This window comes from Barbus barbus, assembly GCF_936440315.1.
Source record: "Barbus barbus genome assembly, chromosome: 47".
NCBI classification, from domain to species: Eukaryota; Metazoa; Chordata; class Actinopteri; order Cypriniformes; family Cyprinidae; genus Barbus; species Barbus barbus.
Genome location: NC_136725.1, coordinates 9,569,446 through 9,597,022, shown reverse-complemented (window position 1 = coordinate 9,597,022; position 27,577 = coordinate 9,569,446). Strand labels below are relative to the sequence as shown.

The 27,577-nt window shown below is 37.9% G+C and overlaps 1 protein-coding gene across 4 annotated transcripts in view; it reads right to left on the bottom strand.

Moving 5' to 3' along the window:
• The window catches only part of LOC306865571 (HMG box transcription factor BBX-like), a 28,732-nt gene extending 23,002 nt beyond the window's left edge, over positions 1-5,730 (bottom strand). Inside the window, exon 1 of one of the 4 annotated variants that reach the window (XM_079410266.1) lies at positions 5,606-5,730. The gene's annotated coding sequence lies outside the window, so the exon portion shown is untranslated. Of the gene's footprint in view, positions 1-2,694; positions 3,053-5,605 lie in introns of those variants that run through there. The other 3 variants (XM_079410268.1, XM_079410265.1, XM_079410267.1) reach the window with 3 other exon arrangements.
• Positions 5,731-27,577: the final 21,847 nt, after the last annotated feature.

Below are 27,577 nucleotides of genomic sequence, written 5' to 3'. Positions count from 1 at the left end.
GCATGAATTGCATGTATTCAAACTGCACTGCACGAGCTCGTGGGGTATCTGCTTGTTAGCCAGGGCTCAAAGTCCAAAGCGCGAGGAAAATCTGAGCTGAGACTGTGTTACTCGTCAGCTGCTCAGTAACATTTCTAAAATAAAATAAGAAAAGACACTCACACAGTGTTCAAACTGGGATCTGTAGCCTAATTTTTTCCAGTGTTTTAAAAGAATTCTCTTCTGCTCAGCAAGGCTGCATTTATTTGTACAGTAAAAAAATACAGAACTGATTCAAGAAGGGGGACTCAAAAATGGCCAAAATATATTTGACTAACTTATTAGTTTAAGTTAAATTGTACTTTGGTGGTAGTGTCGTCTAGGATGTAAAAAAAAAAACTTCAGTGTTAAGTAAATATTTTAAATTGTTGTTTTATAAATGATTTTTTTGCTGAAAAGCTAGACAAAACAGTAAAAAGCATATTTTGGTGAAAACAATTGGCAAAATATATGGGGAAAAAGTGAAAAACGTGTTCGGTATGTTTCATTTTGTTCGGCTTCCGCCAAGAATTTTAATTTTGGTGCATCCCTACCAGTATCTAAAATTGAGCCACTTACTAACAGATATTAATATTAATAGATGCTAGTACTATCTAACAGAGACAAGTAGCTACTAGTAAACAAACAACTTACTAAATCGATACTAGTAAAACTTGATTAAGTACAATATGAATATATACAAGTCAGAAACAAATAGCTGATATCTGAAGCACAATTCCCATAAACTTTAGTGAAAAATATTTGCAAAAAAACATTAGTGACCAATTAGAATATATTGGAATAATTACTAGTTTATAATTAATAATATAACACTTCTAATGAATAAACTAGCAACTCTGTAGTTGCATTCCATAAGTCAATGTACTGGTTAGTTGCTAGTCGCCGTTCTTAGTTCTGGTTGATCTAACATGGTAATGAACATCACCACTGCTAAAAGGTCATTTAAAGTCATTCTGTGCATCAACATATGACAGTGCTGCAAACTATCTGTGACAAGACTACAAATGCAAGGTTATATGGTTCCACACACAATTGTCATACAACACTGTTTGCGTCCGGAGGAGACGAATTGTTGAATAAAGTCGTTATTTTTGTTTTCTATTCTCAGAAAAAGTGTTCTCGTTGCTTCATAACATTCAGATTGAACCACTGATGGCAGATGGACTATTCTGACGATGTCTTTCATACTTTTCTGGGCCTTGACAGAGTTATTTACTTGGCAGTCAATGGGACAGCCACAAGTTGTGTTCTGAAGACGAACGAAGCTTTTACGGGTTTGAAACGACATGGGAGTAAGTGATTAATGACAAAATTTTCATTTTGGGGTGGAGTAACCCTTTAAAATTCAATAAACAACCGACGGATTGAACCAACTCCACTTCCATATATTTTTCTATTCCGGTATACGTCACAATACGGTAGCAAAGATCTGTCGCTACGGTTTCTTTGTGATTTTTTTTTAAACTTTGACATAGCAGTGAAAGGTTGTTGACACAGAGTGTGTTTAAATTGTTGAAGGTCACGGACTCCCTGTATTGTTGGTTTCCAGTCGGCGGTCCTACTAAACTCCTACTGATAGTCGGTGCATCGCATCGCTGCTCGCCTGCATAAAATGGAGCTCTTCTCAACTTTTCTCATCGCCGATAGTCATAAACACTCATGTTGAACGAATGACTTCGTGTTGCTCTTCCACTGCAGATCTCTGTCAGTGTGTGGACACCATTTTATTGACATATTCATTTATATCTAATGAACAGTTACTTGTGAATTCAAACAATAAGACCCATTAATAAAGACTCAAGATGTAACAACAGTTAAAGAGGCTTGCCATACTTCGGCTCGTCCACGCAGGTCTTATTAAAGGACATCCGACACAGTTTCGTCGAGTGGATGGACGGTATATACAGTATTGCAGCGTTTAGTTTTCAGGTACAGCCTGAGATCGGTGTGTGTGTGTCTGTGTGTGTGTGCAGGACTCTCGATCACCGAATCAAGAACTCCACAAAGCACCATGTCGACGATACCCTCCGATTATTTAAGCCATCGAGCTCATTTCATAACTCGCTTGACCCTAAATTTGAACCGTGCTTGGTTTGCATCTCGATGCAAAATGTCGATCTGGGCTCTGACAAGACAGACAGCCGAGAGTCCATCTTGCTTTGGGGAAGATGAAGTATAAATCTCACTCCTGTCAAACTCCGCCAGGGCATTTTCAGAGAGAGATCCCCTTCCACGAGCTTTCATTACTTAAACTAGGGGTTTTCGGGGCAGACTTTTCAGATGAGACGGTTTTGTGCTCGGGTTTCTCGCTCCGTTCTGCCAGATAGACTGAAAGTAGCTGGCTAGCCTGCTAGCCCCTGTGATGCGAGATTGCTCTAGCTCGCCTGAACGTGTCATTAGCAGACCCATATGCAATAATCGCACGGTCGGTCGTACATGTTAAATCGTCGCGTATTTCACAGAAACCCTGATGTTCGGTGAGAGCAGGTGTCAAATACGCCGAACGCCAAAGTTGTTTATGCCGAAGCACAACAAACGGGCACCAATTTCTCGCAGTCAAAGCGCGAGCTCCCAATCAATCGGAACTCGGGGCTTTTCGCACACAAAATATGTCCAAGTTTTCAGTCATCGCGGCATCTGTGAACGCAAACTTACCCCTGAAATCCGGTGGAAACGCCAGGGCCTTCTCATTCCAGCCTCAAACTTATTGACACATCAGAACAGTTTTGTACTGGCCGTCCGTACAGTACACTTATATTATTTTTACCGGATGCTTAGAAAGGAGCAACACCGCAGCGTGAAGTCGACAAAACTACATCACAATCGCACCGATCACTCCGAAAACGAATAACGGTGGGGGCCGAATGCCACTTTGGTATTGCTACTTTCGTTTCAATTTTCTCGGTTTGTTTGCTCTCGCAGCCCTCCTCCCCCTCCGTGCGTTCAAGTGTTCCCACTGACTGCTCTGTTATGAAGCCCGTGTGCACAGAGTCTGGACTCACTGGCCTACCGTGTCACATCTTCATCATCATCATCATCATGTTGGAAAATTCAGTTTAATATGATATCTGTGTTTAATAACAGTGTATTATAACGTTGTAGCTGCGTTTCAGCTGGATCACCTTTAACAAACCTGACCTTATCACGAGCTGATACCTGCATGGTTTGCAGCTGGTTTACAAGCTTTGACCAGCTAACGACCTTCGCAGACCAAAGCAAGCACAGAAACTCCAAAACTCATCTAGTTTCAGTTTCTGACTGCTCTGGATTGACTCATATCATCTCATCATCACAACTAGCTGGTTGACCAGTCACCATGCTCCAAAAACCAGCTTGACCACCTCTAACTGGTAACTGGTTTGTTGCTGTTAAAGAGCTTAATGATAATCTTATGTCAGCTATAAACCAGCTATCATGTTCCAAAACGCATCTAGCTAGTTTGTACAAAGCAGTTCTGGACTTACTTAACTATGTCATCATCATCATAACTTGCTGGATTACCAGACACTAGGTTTCAAAAACTAGCTCGACCACCTCACATGTTACGAGCCGGTTACTGGTTTGTTGCCGATTAAAGAACTTAATAACCATCTTACAGTATATCAGCTAGAAACCAGCAACTATGTATCAAAACGCATACATAGTTTGTGCACAGCTATTGGCTATTTTTGACCGACTGTATCATCATTATCATGATTAGTTGGCTGACCATTAAACAGATTCTAAAAACCACCTCACATTACCAGCTGGTCGCTGGTTTGTTGCTGGTTGAAGAGCTTAATGACCATCTTACACCACCAAAAAAAAAAAAAAAAACACTATATTGCCAAAAGTATTGGGTCACCCCCTTCTAATGAACATGTTTGACTACTTTAGTAGTTTCTATGAGTACAAATCTTAATGTTAAAGCATATAATGATATTCTACGGAATTGGACAGGACCCTTTTCTATTCTAACATGACAGTGCCTCTGTGTATAAGGCACGGTTCAAAAAGACATGATTGATTCAGTCAGTGTGGAAGAACTTGACTGGTCTGAAGAAATCTAAGTCCTGATCCCAGCTGAACTCCTCTGGTGTGACTTTATATGCAGACCTTGAGCCAAAAACTCATCACCAAACACCAATGACTTGTATAGACACTATAAGGACAAAAGTGTTGGGACACCCCCTTCTTTAGAACAGAAAAAGGCACTAACAAAACTGTGGCAACAAAGATGGAAACATAATTCATGTATTTAAAAATTGTATTTCCATCTCTGCTGCAACAGTTTTGGACATGTCTAAAATGACAGTGCACTTATGTACAAGTCATTGGTGTTTGGTGATGAGTTTTTGGCTCAAGGTCTGCATATAAAGTCACACCAGAGGTGTTCAGCTGGGATCAGGACTTGGCTTTCTGCAGACCAGTCAAGTTCTTCCACACTGACTGAATCAATCATGTCTTTTTGAACCGTACCTTATACACAGAGGCACTGTCATGTTAGAATAGAAAAGGGTCCTGTCCAATTCCATAGCATATCATTATATGCTTTAACATTAAGATTTGTACTCATAGAAACTACTAAAGTAGTCAAACATGTTCATTAGAAGGGGGTGACCCAATACTTTTGGCAATATAGTGTAGCTACCATGCTCCAAATTAAATCTAGTTTGTTTCTGCGCAACATGTGGCTGTTTTGAACTAACTTGACTATATTATTATCAGAATTAGCTGGTTTACCATTAATCAGGTTCCTAAAACCACCTCACATTATCAGCTGGTAGCTGGTTTGTTGCTGGTCTACCAGCTTAACTTCCATCTTTGACCAGCTAGATAAATGAGCTACCATGTTGGAAAAACCTGCATGACCTTAAACTGATATAAGAACGGCTTATAGCTGGTTTGTTGCTCATATAAGATTGACCATCACCTATAAAACAGGTACAGCTCCAAAGCACATCTGGTTAATTTGTTCACAGTGGACAGACTTGACTACACATGTAATGTAATATTTTCCTAATTAGCTGGTTGACCAGTCACCATGTTCCAAAAACCAGCTTGACCAACTCATTTGACTGGTCTGTAGCTGTTTTTGCTGGATCAAAAGCTTATTGAGCCAACAATTTTGCAAAAAGATGCTTGACCACCTTAAGCTTGTACTGACTAACGTTAGTACCTGGTTTGTTGCTGGTCTAACTTGGTCCACCAGCTTAATGACCATCTTAGACCAGCAAGAAATGTTGCAAAAACCTCCATGACCACCTTAAACTGGTATGAACGACGGATAGCTGGTTTGTTGCTGATCTAAGATGGTACAGCAGCTTAGACCAGTCACCTTGTTTCAAAACACACCTTTACTTTTAAACCGGATTTATCAACAGGGTTTAAGTCAAGCCATTCTGCCTAAACTTTTGTGATGCATTTAAGTTGATTTACAGCACCTACTTCTAAAGGATGACACCACCATGCTGGGAATGCTTCTCTGATCGCAGATCCACTATGAGCTTCCTGGATGTTGTATATTAGAGTCAGATCGGCGTCGCGCTGCTAAAATAAAGTCTAGTTCATGTGCGTCGCCACCTACCTGCAACAGGCCCCCAAAGTGACTTAACAGGTCCGTTGTCCACCTCTCGCACCTCTTCGATGGTGCCTTTTTCTGTTCACTTTTTTTGCAACATACAGTCCACTGTATATGCAGCGAGTGAAAATATAGTTTCATGTAAGGACAGTTGTGATTGGCCGAAAGCTTGATTGACTGCCCGAGACAGCCACTCAGAGTGCGCGAGACATTTCGGCACGGTTCCGAGATAGAGAGATTAAAACCACATCTTCATAATGTCCTGGACATTCATATAACACGCAAAACACACAATAGTTACAGAAGAAGTGTGCACTATCATTCATTAGATCAGCAGGTGGTGTGCTTTTATCGATATAGAGACGCCATCGAGAAAAGAGAGCGAGTGTGACATACCCAACACACACTAAACAGACACCGAGTGCAAACACACATTAGTGGACAACATTGATGTGTTTGCCCTTCATTCACTCTTTGCATACGACTGTTGAAAGCTCAGTATGGTTAAAAGACGATATAAAGCCATTCGTGTCACAGCCTCGTCCTCTCACATACTGGTGCACCGTTTTCCTGTCTCGTTTGCCCTCTTTATGAGAGTTTTTCATGCTAACATGAGAGTGGACATCGCATAATCACCTCTACATATCACTTTGGTCACACGTGAGCTTTAATAAAACAAGCTATTCATGTTCATGATTATTTATGACGTTGATACTGATGAATGATGATGAGGAGGAAGAGGAAGAGGGAGGTCAGAGGCGGAATACCTGAGCGACACGATGTTTTTAGTTTTTTATAACTAAAGTTCATACTTTTCTGTCAATATTTCGTGTAATTTGAAACTGCGTGTACTAGCCTAAACTGGTCTACTGGTCTTCGTTTTTCACCAAAGCTGATCAAGCTAGTCTGCTTGGTTTTAAACGGGTTTTGAGCACTTTTCTACAAGTCTAGCTGGTGTAAATCTAGCTGAGCACCAGCTTGGCCAATCTACATATTAAACCAACTAAGACCAGCAAATCACCTTAGTAGCCTAACTTTTTTTTTTGTCAGGTTATAAATGTGGTAGGCTATGTGAACTCGTGTAATAGTTAATTATTAATAATTATTAATTTGACAAATTTATATTGGCCTATTTTAACTTTTATTTTTTAAAGATTATTGCCATTTTTCACTGATGGACTGTGATTACAAGTTATAATGCTATGTTTAGGTGTAGGAGGGTGAGTGACCAATGTGATGATTAAAAGACGATATAAAGCCATTCGTGTCACAGCCTCGTCCTCTCACATACTGGTGCACCGTTTTCCTGTCTCGTTTGCCCTCTTTATGAGAGTTTTTCATGCTAACATGAGAGTGGACATCGCATAATCACCTCTACGTACATATCACTTTGGTCACACGTGAGCTTTAATAAAACAAGCTATTCATGTTCATGATTATTTATGACGTTGATACTGATGAATGATGATGAGGAGGAAGAGGAAGAGGGAGGTCAGAGGCGGAATACCTGAGCGACACGATGTTTTTAGTTTTTTATAACTAAAGTTCATACTTTTCTGTCAATATTTCGTGTAATTTGAAACTGCGTGTACTAGCCTAAACTGGTCTACTGGTCTTCGTTTTTCACCAAAGCTGATCAAGCTAGTCTGCTTGGTTTTAAACGGGTTTTGAGCACTTTTCTACAAGTCTAGCTGGTGTAAATCTAGCTGAGCACCAGCTTGGCCAATCTACATATTAAACCAACTAAGACCAGCAAATCACCTTAGTAGCCTAACTTTTTTTTTTGTCAGGTTATAAATGTGGTAGGCTATGTGAACTCGTGTAATAGTTAATTATTAATAATTATTAATTTGACAAATTTATATTGGCCTATTTTAACTTTTATTTTTTAAAGATTATTGCCATTTTTCACTGATGGACTGTGATTACAAGTTATAATGCTATGTTTAGGTGTAGGAGGGTGAGTGACCAATGTGATGATTAACTGACTTGGCCTAAATTAAATGTAGCCTACCTGAATCACTCTACTTTGTCACTTATGTGTTTATCATATTTGTCTGAGTTATGAAACACAACCACACAAATGCAAAACGTGACATTCTGTATGCAGCCAAATGATTAGGCTATTAATTACTGCTTTACTGACTGAAAAAACTACCACACAAAGCAAAAGAATCACTCATCAAATGAGTGAATCTAATGGGCCAATCATTAACCTCCTGGTCAGATAAGTTTGATGAGACATTCTGTTTCCACAAAAGTAAAATCAAATCAGCTGTGTTTTGATGTTTCATCTTAGTCACATCAAAACCTTATGTGTTGATAGTCGTTTTGTAAAACTGAGCCGTTGAGAGACTGAAAGGAAGAGAGTGAGTTGAGGAAAATCACATCAATGACTGATCAGATTATTGCTTTCAATGGAAGTGGCTCAGAAATAAATCAAGGTGTTTGCTTTGATGATCTTTATTAACCCTTCAGCAGCCTGTATTTTATTGTCCTGAGCGATAATAGATCTGAACTGCTTCAGAATTCCATAATCTCCTTTCCATGTATAAACAGCTCCTTTATATACACTCAATAACTTTTGTTTAATATCCTGTTGTTTAGGGCTTAAAATGATTTAAATGCTGCATTAGATGAGTAATTGAACACATAATATTTTTTATCATTACTGAATCAACACTGCATCAGTAGCCTATTGCAAACCTAATTTATGTATTTCTTGACCTAAACGTCCTCATTTACAAGGTTTCCACGGTCATGAAAAAGTGGAAATTTTGATGAATTGTTTTGTGTATTAAATATGCATTTTATGCTCTTCTGTAAAACCTTTAATGGGCTAAATATTACTTGTCGAAAGTAAAAACTGTTTGCAAAGCGAACTGAATCATTCTTATGAGTAGATTCTTTTTGTATAAATTAGTCAAAGCAGTTCACAGAAAGGTCTGAATGATTCATTAACAAATCAATCTAATTCCATATGTGTTTAAAAATCCTAATAGTCACAGAAAGGTCATTGAAAACTCAGAAATTCACTTAAAAAAGAAAGAGTTCATGTAGCAAGACAGGCTTTCTGTAACATGTATGTTACATTAATGTTTCATTTATGGAGGCCATACATAATTAATTTTAAGCATAAAGCTTTGATTGTGTAGTTCAACAGACAAACCTTCTACTCTTTATCTACAATGTAAAATAATATTATGTCAATAATATAATCTACAAAGATTGTAATAGCATCACAGAAAGAATATAAAACTCTTCAAATGTTAATATCACATACCAGCTACCTCGATCTTTTGGGGTGGTTCCACCAAATATCCAGTTCATGGCAGTTCATGGAGTTCCACTCAATCTGTTCACTGTTTCAAAATATAATTACACAGGAATGAATTTGATAAAACCACACCTACAGTATGTGCTGTATCTGTATAAAGACAAGTCTTTCTGCTTGAAACAGCAGAGAGCAGCAAAATGAACTGTAATCAAACCATCTTCAAAGCACACTCACTGAAGCTGGCAGGTGTGTTGGTCCTACATTCAGTTTCTCACATGTCACTTTTGACTCTATAACTGAGGATTTATATTACAGCAATACTGTAACCGCATATATTAAGGATTAATTTTGGGGGGGATCAAATGTAACTGTTTTAAAACTTGCATGTGAAAAACCTCCTAATCTGTGCTGTAGAGTCAAATCAAAATATGAGGCGTTTTCTTTAAATCAAATTCTTGATGCATCCTACACTGATTGTCTGGTGAGAAATTAGTGTCCACTTTGCAAAGTATAACATTCCATTTCTCGGGACAAATTACAACACCCTGACTGTGAACAATGAGAGTGCATCAATCAGTCAATCAATAGATCCTGTCTATCTATTCTGTCTATTTATTACTTAATTAAATGATAAGAGTGATGATGATGATTATTATTATTATTTACAATAATTACAATTTTCTATGATAAAATATGCATTCAATTATTGACTCTCTTTATGTCTCTCTCTCTCTCTCTCTCTCTCTCTCTCTCTCTCTCTCTCTTTCAATTCAATTCAATTCAATTTCAAATTAGCTTTATTGGCATGGCTGTGTAACATATCACAATGTTGCCAAAGCAATAAGTATAGTATACAAACATGCAGATTAATAAAAAAAGGGGAAAAATAAACACATATACATGTCCAACTTATCACAATGAAAAGAGAGAGAGAAAAAAACAAGTTAAATTCTCTCTCTATTCACTTACTATTAATCTATTAATAATATTCATAATATTTCTCATTATCTATGAATCCTGCCATGTTTGTTACATAATAAATTATTATTATTATTGACAAACATTTTTATAAAAATATTTAAAATATACTGATAGTAATAGTAATAATAATAATACATTTCATTAATAAAAATAATTCATTATCCATTGTTTATCTACATCCCGTCATGTCTGTCTATTAATGGAATTTGTAAAGTTTCAATCTTAGTTTAAGTGAATATATAAAATATAAATTATAAAATGGGTTGTCAGATTTTATGAACAGAATTTATGATGATGCTCTTCATATAAGTATACAGAAGACAGTATAGAAGCTGCGACTTAATGGGAAAAAAAGTACTATAATTCTTTAAGGAAGATCTCCTGCCCAGCATACATACAGGGGAAAATCATTTGAGGTTAAATTTAGGTTTATTGTTTTATTTGTATTATTGTATTTTTTATTTTAACGCTCATAAATTTCATTTTCATGTCTATTTTGTACTGCTAACTCTTAATTATTTCTTGTGAGTTTCAGTATTTGCCTTTTCTTTTGACTTTTCTCTTGAAAGGACATTTTTTTTCAATGATCACATCATGGGATCGTTCCTCAGGCAGGTTTTGAGGGGTCCTGCAGGTGATCTTTGACCCAGATAAGAAAATTCAGATAATCCAGTGAATTCTGGAGCATCTGTGGATCAATGGCAAAGAGGCATAAGAGATGTCCTGCTCTTTGGCCTCTGAAGATAAGGAGAAGAGAATCCATCCATCTCACGGTTAGGCATGTCTGACGGCCTCGCTATATTTGCTAGCTGATGTCTTGGTCTCATTACCGAGTCTGATGTATTGAACATGTTGATATTTTGCACTTGTGTCGTTTCCGTGGTACATTAGCACTCTCTAGCGAGGGTTAAAATAAGAGCTTCTGTTTGTACCGCGACACCTGCTGCCCTCTGCTGGTCACCTGCTACAGTACAACATCCTTGCAGGTATGAGAAATCTTCGGGTGTTTTAAACATGAATTTGTCATAATCTAAATGCATGTGTCATAAGACAAAAAAATTAATGATGATAATAAATTATGATAAATAAAAAAAAATTGTAATACATAAGAAAATAGAGATAAGAAAAATGCATGAAATGCAGGATATTTGGCTGATGATATGATAAAATAAACAGACTGTTTCTGTACAGGTGAAATGAGTGGAAGTGAATGACACTGAAAGACTTAAGGATAAGATTGCTAGAATGCAAGTGTTTCAGTTGATTTTGGAGGAATCATTAGGGGCTCTGAGGGGCCTTCCTGCCAGGCGGCGCTCTCATTTAGGTTAATCTCTCTCTGGATGGGTCAAGCTGGAAAGACACACTGGGGGTTACGCTGCTTATTAACATAAAAAGAGGGATTACATGATAATTGTCCATGCTGCGAAGGCCGTCTAATTTAGCATTTGGGACGTGAGATCTGGTCCTCCAGTGTGCGATTGGATTCATGCGATGCCGTGGTTCTAGTTAATGACTGTAGTGGGTTTTGTGCAGATAAACACCATCGTTTACAGCAGGGGGCAGCTGGCATTTATGGCAGGGGACACGAGAGGGGAGAGCTAATGGGCAGAGAGATTTGAAATGGAGATTCTCTGTGTGTGTGTGTCTCTTGCTGCTCCCCTGGCGGTCCCGTTTATCGCACACTAACGAGCTTCAGAGCCACTGAAGTAGACATAGTCCCTCTTCACTTACTGGTAGGCCTCCGTCCCTCTCTGACTAGTGTGAAGATCTGTCAGTTATGCAGCAAGAACATGGTCGGGTAATACCATGAAGTTGCTTTTCAATGATTACCTAAAGCTCACAGACTGTTTGAAACAAAAAACATTTTACAATAGTTTGCATTTTTGTGTAACTCTTCCTAAATTAATGAATTAAAGAAGATATCTGCTTAAGTGAATTTTATATAATGATTAGTTCTGATACTCAATTGTTGATCAGCATTACTTTGTTAGTAAGTGACTATGGCTTCATCTGAAATGGCATGCTTCTCTACTACAGTATATAGTAGGCAAAAACAGTATTTTCAAATGAAGTGTGTTCGAATTCACAGTAACAGGATTCAAAAAGTACCTAGATGACCTATTATTTCCGGTGAGATTCTGAAGTGTGCATAAGATTTTTTTTTTACAAAGAGGTTCCATCTTTCCAAAACTACTGCTGTTACACAAAACCATGATGCTCATGAACACACTATTTTGCTAAAGTATGAATTGGCATGTTCATCCAGCCTACCTGCTGTTTTTTATGCATTGGTCCAAAGAGTCAAATCGCATGTGAAAATCACCACATTTTTTTTGGTCAAATATTTGGGACTGAACAGGCCTTGACTCAACAAATCATTCACGATTCATTCAGGAACAAAATAGGTGTCTTGTCAGTTCTAATTAATCTTTCTTTCAGTCAATTTGTTCAAAAAGCACTAATTATTACGCACTAATTAGTGCGTCCAAAATCGCAAACTGTCTGAGTACATACTATATTTGAATTTGAACTTCTTTAGAGACTGCTAAAAAGGTCAATTCTATTTAGTATGAATACCTAATATGAATTAAATTCGGATGAACTACATCCAACTTGCTGTTACTGTCACATGACCTGTGTAAGTTGCGTTGCTTCACTGCCATTCATAACACTTCTCCCGTGTCTTCATGGGATAGCAAAGTGTCCATCAAGTGCACACTTCAGAATCAAGCCGGAAGTACAATAGGTGCTTTTCGCCTACTGTTTTTTGAGTACTATGAATTTGGAGATACTACTCTTTTGATGTAGCCTACTGTTTTTCACATACTATATAGTAGGGAAGTATTCTATATCAGAAGCAGCGTAAATTAATACAGGAACAAAATCAATGAATCAATTCTTTCAACCGATTCATTTTGAAACACTGATTCATAAAGGAAACACACAAAGATGCACAATGCGCAGTCGTGTATGTTGCTGGAACAAAACAGATTTAGAAACTAGTATTAGCTATGCCTAAAATGTGAGTAAGCTATTTTTTATTTCTTGATTTAATCAGGCCAGTATTGTCATGAAATGCCACAGCCACTTTTACAGGACTAGCCTAATCAAGATAAAGAAGATACTCTGGATCATTTGATTAATAATGGCACTTATGTATTTACGCTCGCTGCCACTGGTTATGAACAAGATTAATTCAATGCAGTCCTGGAGTACAGGGTCAAACGAGTTAATGTTTTGGTGCAGGCTGGTGTGCTGATTTGTAAGGGTTCATTCTGGAACAATATATGTGCAATATGTGAGGTTGCAAGAGAAATGCCAATTCCTAATTAAATTATATATATATATATGTATATATATATATTAGTGGTGTCAAACGATTAATCGCATCCAAAATAAAAGTTTTTGTTTACAGAATAGTAATGTATGTGTACTGTGTATATTTATTATGTATATATAAATACACACACATACAGTATATAGTTTGAAAATATTTACATGCATATACATTTAAATATTTATATTTTATATTATATATAAATATATTTAATATATAAACATAACATATTTTTCTTAAATATATACATGCATGTGTTTATATTTATATATTCATAATAAATATGCACAGTATACACACAAAATGTGTAAACAAAAACTTTTATTTTGGATGCGATTAATCACGATATATATATATAATATAGATAAAAACAAAACTGATAATAAAATGTGTGAGAATTAAATATATATGTTTAATTGTTAATAAATAAGTGAATAATATTTTTTATTAAATATCAAATCAAACAAAATAACTATAAAGTTACATTTACATTTTTAAAGCCAAAAATATAATCACAAATTATGAAAACATAAATATAACACATAAAATATTACTTAACATATCAAGGGATATTTCAGTTTCTACAGTGACTTACAGTAGATAATAAAAGACGGCTTTGCAGTAATGGTGTATGTCCAGCAGGTGGCAGAATAATTTATCTTTTACATTTTGCTTGAGGTGTCCATGTAGATGACATAGATTTATATGTAAAGGCTGAAATGCTAACTGTGGAGTTTGAATACATTCAAACGACACGAAAAAGATCAAACACACATGTATACATTTTTCACTCTTAGCTTGAATCTTTAATCACTCCAGTTCTAGAACTCACACTCTGTTGCATATGAGGTATATCAGGAACAGATCCTGATACATCAAGGGCAGAAGATCAGGCCTGTGACATTTAGATCAGACGGAATGACATGAGCAGATCTCTCAAATCTCTCTCTCTCTGCTCTCCTATAGAGACGGATGGTCTGGCAGACAGTGTGCGGCAGGGAGAGCCTCAGGCCTGATGGAAATGGGGAGATAATGTGTTTAGCATCAGATCTCCTGCAGAGGAAGCACTGCATCAGAGCGATTTGATTAGGCCTTTCCCAAACAATCCCATTGATCAGAGTCATTATCTTTACTCAGATTTATGTTAACCAACAGGAAGCCATTACGTTGGGTCAACACAATACGTCGAAGAGGACTCAGCACAGTATCATATCCCATTTCTAATGATGATGAATTGTAAGAGAGTAAATGAAAGACGCTGAGGGGGACGACAATTGTGTTGACCTAATGTGTATTCATTGATCAAAAAGTCCTGCTGTCTTTAAAGGACTTGCACTATGATAATTTGATCCTGCATTTATGTAATACTAGTGTTTACGTGCACATTTATGCATGCATCCTGTGAGTAAGAAGTGCAGGCATGCATAATATTGCCTTTTTAGGACATTTACACTACTAGAGAATAATTCAATTATTATAATATAATATAATAATATAATTATAATAATAAATGAATAATTTTATTTAATCAAAAATACAGTAAAACCAATAAGATTGTGAAATATTTTTGAAATATTTTATTTGAATATTTAATGTAATTTACTGAATTTTCAGCAGCCATCACTAGTCTTTAATGTCACATGATTTTTTTTAATTCATTTTTTTATTATTATCACTGTTGAAAACAGTGTTTGCTGCTTATTTTGATTGATTGATTGATTGATTTGAATGGAAACCATGCAAGACTTATTAAAATATTTCACAGTATTACTGTTTTTACTGTATTTTTGATCAAATAAATGCAGCCATTGTGAGTATAAGAGACTTCTTTCAAAAACATCACAAAATATTATTCCAAACATCTGACTGCTAGTTTACGTGATACTTTATCTCATTAAAATGCTCCTGGAGTGATCCAGATGTCCTGATCTTGAACTAATTTGATTTTGATGTCACATTTGAGAAAGCAGCTCTAAGGTGCCTATTTGAGTGATTTGTTTAATGTGACATGCATCTCTTAGTGTAACATTATATCTCATTTTCACATCCTGATGAAGCCATTGATTATTCATCACGCTAATGTTGCTCTCGAGATGTGAAAGACGTTTTCAGAGTCTATACCAGGAAGTGGCTTTGCTGAAAATAAAAATACAGGTTTCGTGTGAAATGTCCCCTTGTGTCTGACACGTCGAGTTGTTTGAGGCAACGTAAAAAGACGTTAAAACACAAGACAGGGCGCATCCTAATGCTGAATAAATGCTTTTGGCATTTTGACCCCCACAGGCAAACTGATCTCTTTCCTTTCCTCTCACATCAAAGATATGGACATGCCAGTCAGCATAATTTGATTTGGGCTGGGAGCCATTTCCTGTGGAAGTGGACACTGAAAGAGAGAGAGTCTGCACCCAAGAAGTCTTAGTAGACAGAATTGAGCCTGACATTGTCATAGAGCCTCTTCTAGCTCTTATAAAATGCTTCTCAGGTGTTTCGCCACTCATGCGGAAATATACAGCGCGTTATATCAGTTGAAACATGGTGTGAAATAAACATGGTGTGAAATAAGCAGTATAGAATATATTCACTACAGTTCAAAAGTTTGGGGTCAGTAATGTATTTAACGTATTTAATGTATTTAAAATGTAATGTATTCCTGTGATGGCAAAGCTTAATTTTCAGCAGCCATTACTTCAGTCTTCAATGTCACATGGTCCTTCAGAAATGCTGATTTTTTATTATTGTCAATATTGGGGGAAAATTTTGTTTTTGTTTTGTTATTTATAAGTCTTTTCCGACAATTTTGATTATTTTAATACCTCCTTGCTGAATAAAATTAGTTTTTTGTAAAAAAAAAAAAAAAAAAAAAAGATAAAAGAAAGAACATTAATTAAATTAATTTCTTCACTCAAATACTTACCCTTTTTATGACGTTAAATAAAATGCATTTTCTCTGGTTTCAGACTTTACTGTATAATAGTCTTGTATAATAGTTCCCTTCCAGGAACTTCGAGCTGCGTCCAGAGACGCTTTGGGACGAAGCGTCTCGTTCCCTTCAGGGAACCATGGTTACATACGTAACCTGAGACGTTCCCTTCCAGGAACTTCGAGCTGTGTCCAGAGACGCTTTGGGAACGCCTTCAGTGACCATGCTCTGAATATCAGGTGTAATCAGTCCGAAGGAGGGCGAGGCGTCACGGGCGGGGTGACGTCACGACCAGGAAGTATATAAGCACGTGAGGCGGAGCCGGCGTCAGCTTTTTGTCATTCAGCAAAGTGCTCTGTGTGTGTCACGCCTCGTTCGCCCCAGTATGAATAATTTAGGGGCGAAAGTTTCAGACCGCGTTTCAGGTCGTGTGTTCGTCCTTGCCCTCGCTATATCACGAGTGGGGACACACACAATCTGTGCGTAGTCTGCCTGGGTGCGGAGCACGCAAAATCGGCTCTCGAGGGAAAAGCTCCGCACCCGGAGGGCTCTCTTCGAGGAGGGAGCCTTCACGAGCTCTCCGTGCGGTTTCGGTCCCCGTCTCTCGTTTGGAAGCGGTCTCTTCCCCCCGAGACGAGGGCTTGACGCTGCGTCTTTCTTCCTCCGAGGAGGTTGATGTGACGAGCGTTCACGAGGTTTCGCCGCCTCTTTCGCCAATATGAGGAGCTTTTAGAGGTGGTTACTCGGGCAGTGGCCAAGCTTGACATCAGCTGGTCCCCCAAGAGAGCATCTGAGCTGCAGACTAGCCGTTTGGATAAGGGCTGCCACCTCTACACAGGAGCCTTCCGTTTTCCCCGATCTCCACACCGAGGTGTCGAGATCGTGGGTGAAACCTTTTTCGTCCCAACCATTCATTCCCTCCGCTGATTATTATGGCAGCGTTAGGGAATTGAAAGAGCGCGGGTACAGGGCGATGCCGCCGGTCGAGCAGACGCTTGCGAGCTATCTGTCTCCCTTGACGGCATTGGCTTTGAAGGCTCCTGCACTGCCCACTAAGCCTCTGCGTACAACACCTTTTTTTTAAGTGGGCAGAGGGTATGCGGTAGGGGGCTGCTGGGCGGGCGCAACGTCCTCCGCATACCAGCTCCTCGCGCAGGGAAGCGCAAAAGGTCCTGACGGGCGAGCCCCAGGCCTCGTAGTACTCCAGGCCTTCTGTCCTCCTCCCTTCTGGGAGCCAGACCAGGAGAAGCACTGGGCACGTACATCCGCAGGACATCCCTGTGGAGGAAATCAGACCAACTGCTTGTGTGCTATGGTCCCCCTAAGAGGGGTCTTCCTGCTACGAAGCCCACTCTTAGCAGGTGGATAGTGGATGGCATCTTTCTGGCATACGAGACCTCTGAGCGTCCCCCGCCGCTGGGAGTCAGAGCGCACTCGACCCGAGGTGTGGCGGCCTCCAAGGCCCTCTGGGCAGGTGTCCCGGTTCAGGACATCTGCAACGCTGCTGGGTGGTCCACGCCCCTGACTTTCGCCAGGTTCTATAACTTCGACATCCGAGCCACTCCAGGCTCGTCCGTCCTATCGTCCTGACACCAGGCAGGGACTTGTCAGTCTGGCGGTGTTGGTATCTCATTCCCAAAGCGTCTCTGGACACAGCTCGAAGTTCCTGGAAGGGAACGTCTCAGGTTACGTATGTAACCATGGTTCCCTGAAGGGAACGAGACGCTGCGTCCCAAAGTGTCTCTGGACGCAGCGTCTCGTTCCCTTCAGGGAACCATGGTTACATATGTAACCTGAGACGTTTTGTATGACTGGCAGTTGAAGAGGAAATCTTTTATTGTAGAACGGTGTGAAATATCCAGATCTGAGGTCAATGGGCCTGTGAAGTTCTGGGTTTCCAGAGGGTCTACGTGTGTTTGAGTCACTCGTTACTCATTGCGGTCAACTTTGATGGCTGACAGGAGTTGTGTGAGCTACACAGGAAATGCACCAAAGAGGATCCTTTGTTGTACTACACCAATAGGGCAGGCTGAGTCATGTTAAAGTGCTAAGAAGTCCCTCAGGACATGTACACTCAGACGTTAGTGATGGTTTTGCGTGTCCGGAGATGACAGGTTGTAATCTGTGTGGGAATGTTCTTCTACCCCAGCTGCATGGACAATGCAAATAGAGTTGGCAGATGGGGGAAAAAGACCACCTTACATTCTTACTCTCAAAAAATATCCCTTCATTGTTTAAACACTGCAACTGAACTTCTCTATTTTAAGCAATGACCAAAATTATTACTGTATATTCTCCCTAATTTAACACTCACAAACTTGAATTTACATTATTGTTACAGTTCCCGTTCATTTCAAATTGGACAGAACCGTAAAATGATTTGTGGTTCACCGAGGGAGTCAACTGTGAACGAGTCACTGTTTATTTGATTCAACCCACTAACAAGTGAGGCCTGGGCTGTTTTATGAATCTTTTTTAACTGACTTTTTAAAAAATACCAAACTCAATCAACATTATTAATAAATCATACTACGTGTAGAAAAGCAGATATGAGCCCATAATATGAACACAACGCATTTAATTACGCGTTAAGCATTTTCCTCCCACAGAAAACTGTTATAAGGAAAACGCTTACTATGGGTTCATGCATTGAAACAGTGTTTTTAGAAATACCAAACTCAATAAACATAATTTATTCATAATGTTGATTGAGTTTGGTATTTTTAAAAACACTGTTTTAATGCATGAAGCCACATTTTCACATTAATGTCCCCAAAAAGGAATATTTCCGACCACAAAGTTTTGCCGACTGTCGCAAAAGGCAGCTAGTTTTTAAATTATTTGTGCAAATGTTTATTTTTGTCCTGTTTACAACCATCTCGGTCACATTTTAGGTAAGCATGTCAAGTTGTTTATTTGTCCGTGCAAGCACCACACTTGTCTTCAAAACATGTAAAAATCAAATTTTGTGTATTCTTGCTAAAATTTTACAAATGGGAAGCACTATGAAAAAATTCACATACTGTATATTAAAGACAAACACCACCCTCATAGCAGGGGGATTCAATCCCACAGCCTTCCGGATGACAACCCACCTCAGTAACCATAACTATTGACACAGCATCTCTCAGGCCTTCATATTGCAGCCTGTGGTAAGACCCACACCTCAATGAAGAGATGCAAGGAAAGATATGTCACTTACACCCAGCGTGGCTCTTTGAAGTGCAGCAGAGGGGGTACCCCAGCCTCTTGGTCTCCATCCCAGCTGGGTAGAGTTAGTGTGTCCTGGGACGTTCAGAGGCCAAAAGAGGCATTTACAAAGCTAAAAACACTATGCACATGGTTTAACAAGCATGTCTGTTTTCTATCAATATGTTTTGAGCAGTGATAGTAGTATTGCTTAAAATTTACATGGAAAAGAGTAAAACGTCAAAAAGAAGCGTGACAATATAAGTATAAATGTGAGGTCACATATACCATTATTCAGCGAAATTTCACTAGGAATCTACGCGACTGGGAGTTTCATGTGAGGTTGATAGATAGATAGGCAAAGACTCACATGAAAGAGAAGAAATTGTTGAATAAAGTTGTCTTTTTTTTTCTTCGCGCACAAAAAATATTCTCATAGCTTCATAAAATTAAGGTTGAACCACTGATGTCACATGGACTATTTTAACAATGTCCTCACTACGTTTCTGGGCCTTGAATGTGTCAGTTGCATTGCTGTCTATACAGGGTCAGATCTTAAAGGTCTTATGGGGTTCTCATGAAGGTGAGTAATTAATGACAGAATTTTCATTTTTGGTTGAACTATCCCTTTAAATATCCACTCACACCAAGAATGATAACCTAAAGATAACTATAACGATTATTTTATTAGCGTCCACACCAACTGTATTTATTATTACCATACACTGCCGCTTTAAATGCTCCAGCTCTTCAAAGCAGGATGGATTCTTATTGATTGTCAATGTTTTAATCATTCATCAGCTAAAGAAAAAAAAAAAAACCTTCTGAAAGTTATTCCAATAATATACGCCCTCTGTGCTTTTATTGTTATTGTTGTGGATGTATTCTTTTGTGTGGACTAAGGTGTAAATAAAATGGCAGAAGATCACTTTTTATCACTCTGGTCCCTCCTATAATTGGATTTTTTGGTCTTAAATTTGTCCGTCATGCAGTATTGATCAATTAGAAAACCAATAGCGCATCTTTGAGATATCATTCATGTCTGTAGCATGAAAATATGAGCATTAGCAATATAAAGTAAACATCACTGAGATAAGAATGTCAGTGTTGCAATAATTAGGACTGCCTATAGATGGCACTGTTGTAAAAGTGTAAAAAATACTTAAAATTACTTATTTACACGCATGAACATCTGATGGCACATTGAAATCACACTACATAAGTGTGCTAAGTGTTCCTTTCACAGTATTCCTGATGTGCATTCTTCTTCAAGACGTTGTGCAGCGCTCCATTGGTATGGCCCTCATTTCTGCAGCATGAAGTGTGAGAAAATAAGAAGAAAGAGGGGCCAGAGCGAAACTGTCCTTTGTGATCAGATATCAGAGGGCTCTGTTATTAGCCCTTCTCTCTTCAAGCCCTCAGGTGGCTTTCATCTCTGCTGAGTGTCAGTAGTAAAAGCTGGAGGTCATCTGGAGCGCTATACCTGCGATAGTGTGTGTGCTTCTGTGCTTTCAGCCTTACCGAGGTCAGCTCACAGCCATGTCAACACTGCCATTTAACAAAAGACCACTGATAGGAGATCAGACACTCGCCCCAGAAAAGATCATTTACATGGTCCGGAGTGACATTTACACTGATGAAAAACACAGGGTGTTCTGAGTCACATTTGATTAACTTGATACCCAGATGGACTTTTAGGACTCCTGTTTAGTGAACTGAGATGCTTTGTTGTAATAAATCCAAACGGGATGTTCTCACAGGTACCCTAAGCAAACATCATCTTTCACTTGGCTGTTTTCTCTGCTGCAAGTCTCCCTGCTGTTTTTCTGTAACCTATTCGGGTTAGTGTGCGTGACAGAATCTGAAACGAAGGCCACTGTCAAGTTTGTACTCGTGACAGAGTCATTCTGCCAGTCAGCAGAAAGTTTTGATTAAAAAATATCACCTTGCGGAAAATCTGTCACTGTGAATCACTCAGTAAACAGGTAAGATTTTAAAATGGTTTCTTCTCAAATCAATATTTCATGTCCCTGTACAAATGTATGTGGTAAAAATCTGTGTAAGTGGTGTGACTGTATATTATCCCTTAAAATATTTGTCATGTCTGAACATGTTCATTCGTCTCAGCTCCTAATCACCATGTAAGGGATGTACATTTTCCCTTATAGAACCTTATTATAAAATGTCTATTTCTTACTACAGAGTCATTTCGGTCAAATCTTACTTGGAGCAGCAAGGTCATAGTTTAATCTGAAAGTAGAGATCTGCTGAAATTCTGAATGAACCTTGGAGTTGCTAATGGCCTCATTAACGTGAAATCTCTCACAGGCCGTAATTCTACTACTTTATCTCCTTGTCACACATTTTATCACCTTCCAGTGGAGAAGCAGAGAGTATCTCAAGTGCAAAAGAGGAGCGGGTTTCACTGTGGCAAGTGTTCACACCCCATCAGGACAGATGGAAGCTTTGTAGATCCAGTAAACGATAGACTGTGGTTAAGAACGTTAGATTTTACAACACATTGTTGGAGCGAAATGGCCTTTCATTTGCCAAGTGGGAATCACTTGCATACGGTACCGGGATACTCTTCTGTTAGGAAGCACCTTTGAACAAAACACTTGTAAAACATTAAAGGATTGTGTAGGACAGTCATGAAAGGCCTGGATTTAACTCACACAATTCTGGCCATAATTGCAACGCATTACTCCTCTGCAAATGTAAATATTTCCTTCTATTGTGTCATGGATTATTAGGCTTGTCTGCTAAAGTGTCTGAGGACAGATTGCAGAGCAGTGTAACAAAAACTTTTTAGTCCTTGGCTTCAGTTGAACATCTGAACAGCAACCATTTAATTTTGTTGCAGAATTGTTGTTTATTTAGTTTGTTAATTATTTAGAAATTATTATTATTATTAGTTTGTATTGTTTATTCATGTTTGCACGTTTTTTTTAATCATTATTATTATTTATAATAATTATCAACTAGATTTAGGAGAATTAGCAAAAAGTATTGGATAATACCAGTGGCGTTTTACATAACAGTGGCATTGATTCATAATACGTAATATACAACATGATTTTGTGTAAACGATGTGTAATCGTTCCACAAATTAAAGTTCAATGCAGTCATTAAGTTCACAAAGTTTAGACTGAGTAACATTTGACATTTGAATTGTAATTATCTGTCTGCTTCAATTTTATAGCTCTGTCTTTCAAATCGAACAAAAGTGACATTATCTCTAAGCCTACCCTTTATTTGAATCGAAGAAGCCATTCCTGTGGCCAAAAGCTATGGGTAATTTACTAAGGAACAACATCACGCCCATGAATCAAAGCTATGTGTAGGTCTTGTTTTGAGATCCCCTTGGATACTTTACAGTCAAGAGTTTGTCATCACCCAGAATTCCCAAAAACTCTCTGCACTCCACATTTCATCCAAACAAAGCCCACGTATTCTCAGCATGCCAAGATTGCTCTCGGCTGGAAAGGTGCTTATTCTCTCTAGTTATTCACGTTTTGCATTAATCACCACAGCCCACTCGACTGTCACCGCTGTTACCAAGAGGCTCTGGGAATTCTTGTTCAGTCTCTGTCAAAGGTTGTGTACCTTTAAGGTTCAATGCGTGGACTAGAGGGAGTTCTTTCTGTGGATACAGTAGCTGTTGAGAACAGAAGAATAGCGGTTTTGATAGCACTTGGATATTGTAGCGTAAGTCAACATATGTGGATCAGGGACGGATTATGATGTTGGCATGCTCTGGGCACGGATGGGGCCCATCACAGGACGTGTTCTTGCTTTCAAAACAGACGGAGCGCAACAGAACTGAACAGAAGGTGCATTTAAATGGGGCATTAACTTTCATACAGTGTTACAAATGTAACACTCAAGATATTTGTCCAGTGTGATGTTCTGTGATGGGCAAAGATGTCTGTTTAGTGACCCTACCATTTAAGGTTGGGGTCAGTAACATTTTTTTATGTTTTTTAAAGAAGCTGCATGCATTTTTGATAAACTTAAAGCATCATTGCTGAAAAAATTCTTTCTTCCTTTAAAAAAAATAAATAAAATGAAAAATAAAACACATGACCTTAAACTTTTAAAGATTTAAAGGGATAGTTCACCCAAAAAATAAAAATTGACCCATGATTTACGCACCCTCAAGCCATCCTAGGTGTATGACTTTCTTTTGTCAGACAAATACAAAGTTATGTTAAAAAATGTTCTGGCTCTTCCAAGCTTTATAATGGTAGTGAATGGTGGCCAAGATTTTGAAGCCCAAAAACTGCATCCATATATCATAAAAAGTGCTCCACACTGCTCTGGGGGGTTAATAAAGGCCTTCTGAAGCGAATCAATGCATTTGTGTAATCCATCTATCCACTTTTAAAACTTTTTTATATTGTAATCTCTAGTTTCCACTTAACTGTCATACGCACATTCACAAGAAAATGGCGGCAGGTCTGTGGGTTAATCCATCTGTGATCTGTGTAGGTGGAGACAGAATATTTGAGCGCCGACAGACATGGAGAAGGAGCCCTCCTAAGATGGAGCCGTCGTCCTACACTTATCCTCAGCCGTTCCCACAAACGTGGAAATGTGGCAGATGAGATAACATGGCTAATGCGCACACATGTGACCCACATCATTTCGTTGTAATCCAGTACGGTAATCACTCTTTAAATATACTTGAATAAACTATAATTTCCTCAATGACAGGCTGGATAGAACGCTTGGCCTCCACAACAACCTTATTATCTTTGACAGTTTCAATCTTTAGTATTAATATCCCATCTCCGGCAACCAGCCGTGGGTTTGCTGCATTTCCTATGCTGAGGTTTGAACTTTATGCTTGATGTTCAAACAGACTTCTGGAACTCTGTAGCTGATGAGAAAGGCACTGTGAGCGTTATGCAGCAGCATGAAGGCTAAAAGCTAAAGCTAGACTGACTGTGAAAGGTATTGCTTTGGTTTTGAAGAGGAGTTGAAAATTACATGTGTTACTATGTAATTTGAACACAAGGAGACATTTGTCCGCTCTTTTTCCTTTGGGTTGAACGCCACTGCTTTGTGCACACCTGTGGCTCTGTGGGGAGGTCAGTTAAGTGGACCATGTTTTGGAGGAAATAGGTCCGATATGCCTGTCATTCAACCTGGCCTATGCACTTACCTCAGCTTGACCAAAAAAATGTCAACTGAAGCGACTATTTGTATAACTAGAACAATCAAACCCTGTCACATCGCAGTACCATCATGCTGCCTCAGTTTACATGCTTCCGTTTCAGATGTTTGCTTTGTGCTGTGTGAATGAATGTCTACTGGCAAATTCAATAAGCATGACAATTTCTAAAACAGAGAAATAAAGATTTCAAGGTCCACAACATCCTTCCTTTTTCTTTGAAAAGGCACACAGAAAGAGTGGTTTGTGCACATACTCTGTGCCTTCAAGCTCTCCCCGCCTTCACAGATTTAGTTAAAGTATCTCTTTGTATAAAAGGGAGATGTGGTTATTTCAAGGGGTTTCATCAGTTGTTTGAGGGAATTGTTAGTGTGTTCAAATCATTGGAACTTGCTCAACTAAATTTAGTCATCTGATATTAAAATGTAAGCATCTGTTGGCTTGTATTTAAATCGCATCTCTAATATACCTTATTTTTTCTGTTGTTCTAAGGCAGTTCTCAAGTAGATTTCTGAGTTTGTCAATGGGAAATATTACTTTGCTTAATCATTTGAGATCATGAGTTTATGATATTTCCAATTTTACATTTTGATTTGCATATTTTAGAAGTCAGAATGAAGTTATTAAATGAAATTTATGACATTTATATTAAAATATAAAAATATAGAATGACAATAAAAAGTAAAAATATAATAAATGACAGAATGCACATAAATGGCTAAAGCTTAAATTAAAATGAAAGCTGAATGAATAAATAGTGTATATATATATATATATATATATATATATATATATATATATATATATATATATATATATATATAATGAAATTACAGTGATTTTAGGAGGGCAAACTTATATCAACCAAATCAAATTGAGCATTACTTAAAAAAAAAAATATTGTAATGATTTTATAAATTTTATTTAGAATCATATCTTGATGTAAAATGGTTGAAACCTTGTAGATGAGCTATACAGACTCCAGGTTAATTATAAATGAATATGTACAAATATATGGGAAAACTTGATCATGTGTTTCATTGCCATCAATCATTGTGTATTGGTCATACAACTCCACCTGGCAATTTATTATATTAATTAATATCTAAAAAAAATCTGAAAAGATCATCTTATACTAATTAATATTCAGAGGATCTTATAGTCTTTTCCATGTGGCGGTGCCACAACTCTCCCATCTTTGGCCCATAATCTAAAACTAATTAGAGTGCCACTGGTTCAAATTTACTCAAATTTACTGAACCCCCCCCCACACACACACACACACACAATATGGCAGTTGAAATGTTATTTTTTTTAAATATTATAAATAACTTTAATCACATATTTTCTTCTGCATACAGCATTTCTTAATCAGTCATCTTACAGGATGAGTTGGGGTTTTTGTGCTGATGTCGGCCTGATTTTAATCTATAGTTCTCTTTTTTGTTTACTGCCCTCTTCAATTCTGTCACTTATATTCTGTCATATTTTCTAAATGAATTCCAAGAATGCTTCCCATGAGGTGGTCTCTATATGTGGCCGTATATTGTGTCACACATCTAAGCAAGTTGGGAGCTGTGGTGAATCTGATTAGACTCATGGTGGTCTGGGTATGATGGTAAAAAACACTTAATTTCAACTACAAGTAGCACTAAAGGAACTGTTCTGTGGTCACAGCTGTGTGTATGAGACCACACAGTGACTGAAACAAAACACAATGCACCTTTATCTGTCCGTCACAGGCACAATGACTGGAGTCTGCACATGCAGTGAGCTGAAACTCAAAATGTACTCGACATTTTCATACTCTACATCTACTCGTACACATTATAGATCTGTAAACCTAAAAATAATTTGATATTTTAATCCACACAATGTTATTTACTGAGTTAAAGTACCTCTTTCGACCATCAGTCTAAATATGGTCTGCTTTGTATGTAGACATGATTCTTGTATTAGTTGTAATTTAGTATAATGTTATAGTATTTATTACATTTTTAATTAGCTTTTATTTGTATATTTTCAGCTTTGTTTCAAATTTTAAGTTGGTTTGTGCTTTTGTCATTTTTATAAGTTTTTGTTACTTTTAATTTATTAGATTTTAAATTTATTTTTATTTCAGACTAGGTTTTACTTGCTATTCTTTGTGCTTTTGTATAAACATTAAAAGTTTCCTTATTAATTCTCTTTGGATTTATTTTATTTTTATTTCAGTTTAGGTTTTTAGTTTGTTAGTTGTGAATTGTGAATTTTCTTTAACATATATATATATATATATATAAAATGTTAAAGAACTAAATTATAGTTTTCAGTTAACAAGGAACAAAGTTTTTTTTAAATTAGTTTTAGGTTTAGTTAACAATAACAAAACTGCTAGTTATAGAGCAAGCATTGATATTGCTACTATTGCTTGTACTTGGTCTTTGAAGTTGTTAAAAAATATTAGATCTTCCCTGCTGACAAGAACCCACTTAAAAAACGATGTTTGTCCCTCTAGAATATAGTAATTGGCTATTTTACCCAATATTTATTTGTGTTATGTGCTATTTTGTGCTTTTTATAGTATTGTGTTGTTAGCTTAGCGATAGCTAACATCAAACTTAGATTAAAATCAAACTATAACAACATTTGTATTCTTCGAAAGTACAAAAACAATAGATTTATTATATACAACTTCATTTTGACTTGAATGTTAATCTTCGGCTCATAACTAGTCCTTCAACTAGTGTCAGTTTCTTGAAAACATTCTGGATTCAGTCTGGAGTAGGTAAAGTGGAGTTGTGTCTTGTGGAGCACAGACTGCGAGGGTGTCACATTTCACAACAGAGGATCCGGAGCTCTGTGTTTGGGAATGGAGTGCTGCTTCCTTTTAAGGACCATGGAGCACAGCAGGCCCTCCTCCTCCTCCTCCTCCTCACAGATGTCATTTCCTGAGTGTTCGCATTCTTCTGGCTCTCTGCGTCTCTGTGATTTCTGGAGAAGAGTGGGATAAATATTACGCCAGTGATGTAAGGGTCCGTGGCCCACGCATCCTAACAACGTCATTGCCACTTCCTGTCCCGGTCAAACGTTCAGTTTGGATAACTCAGGAGAAAAAT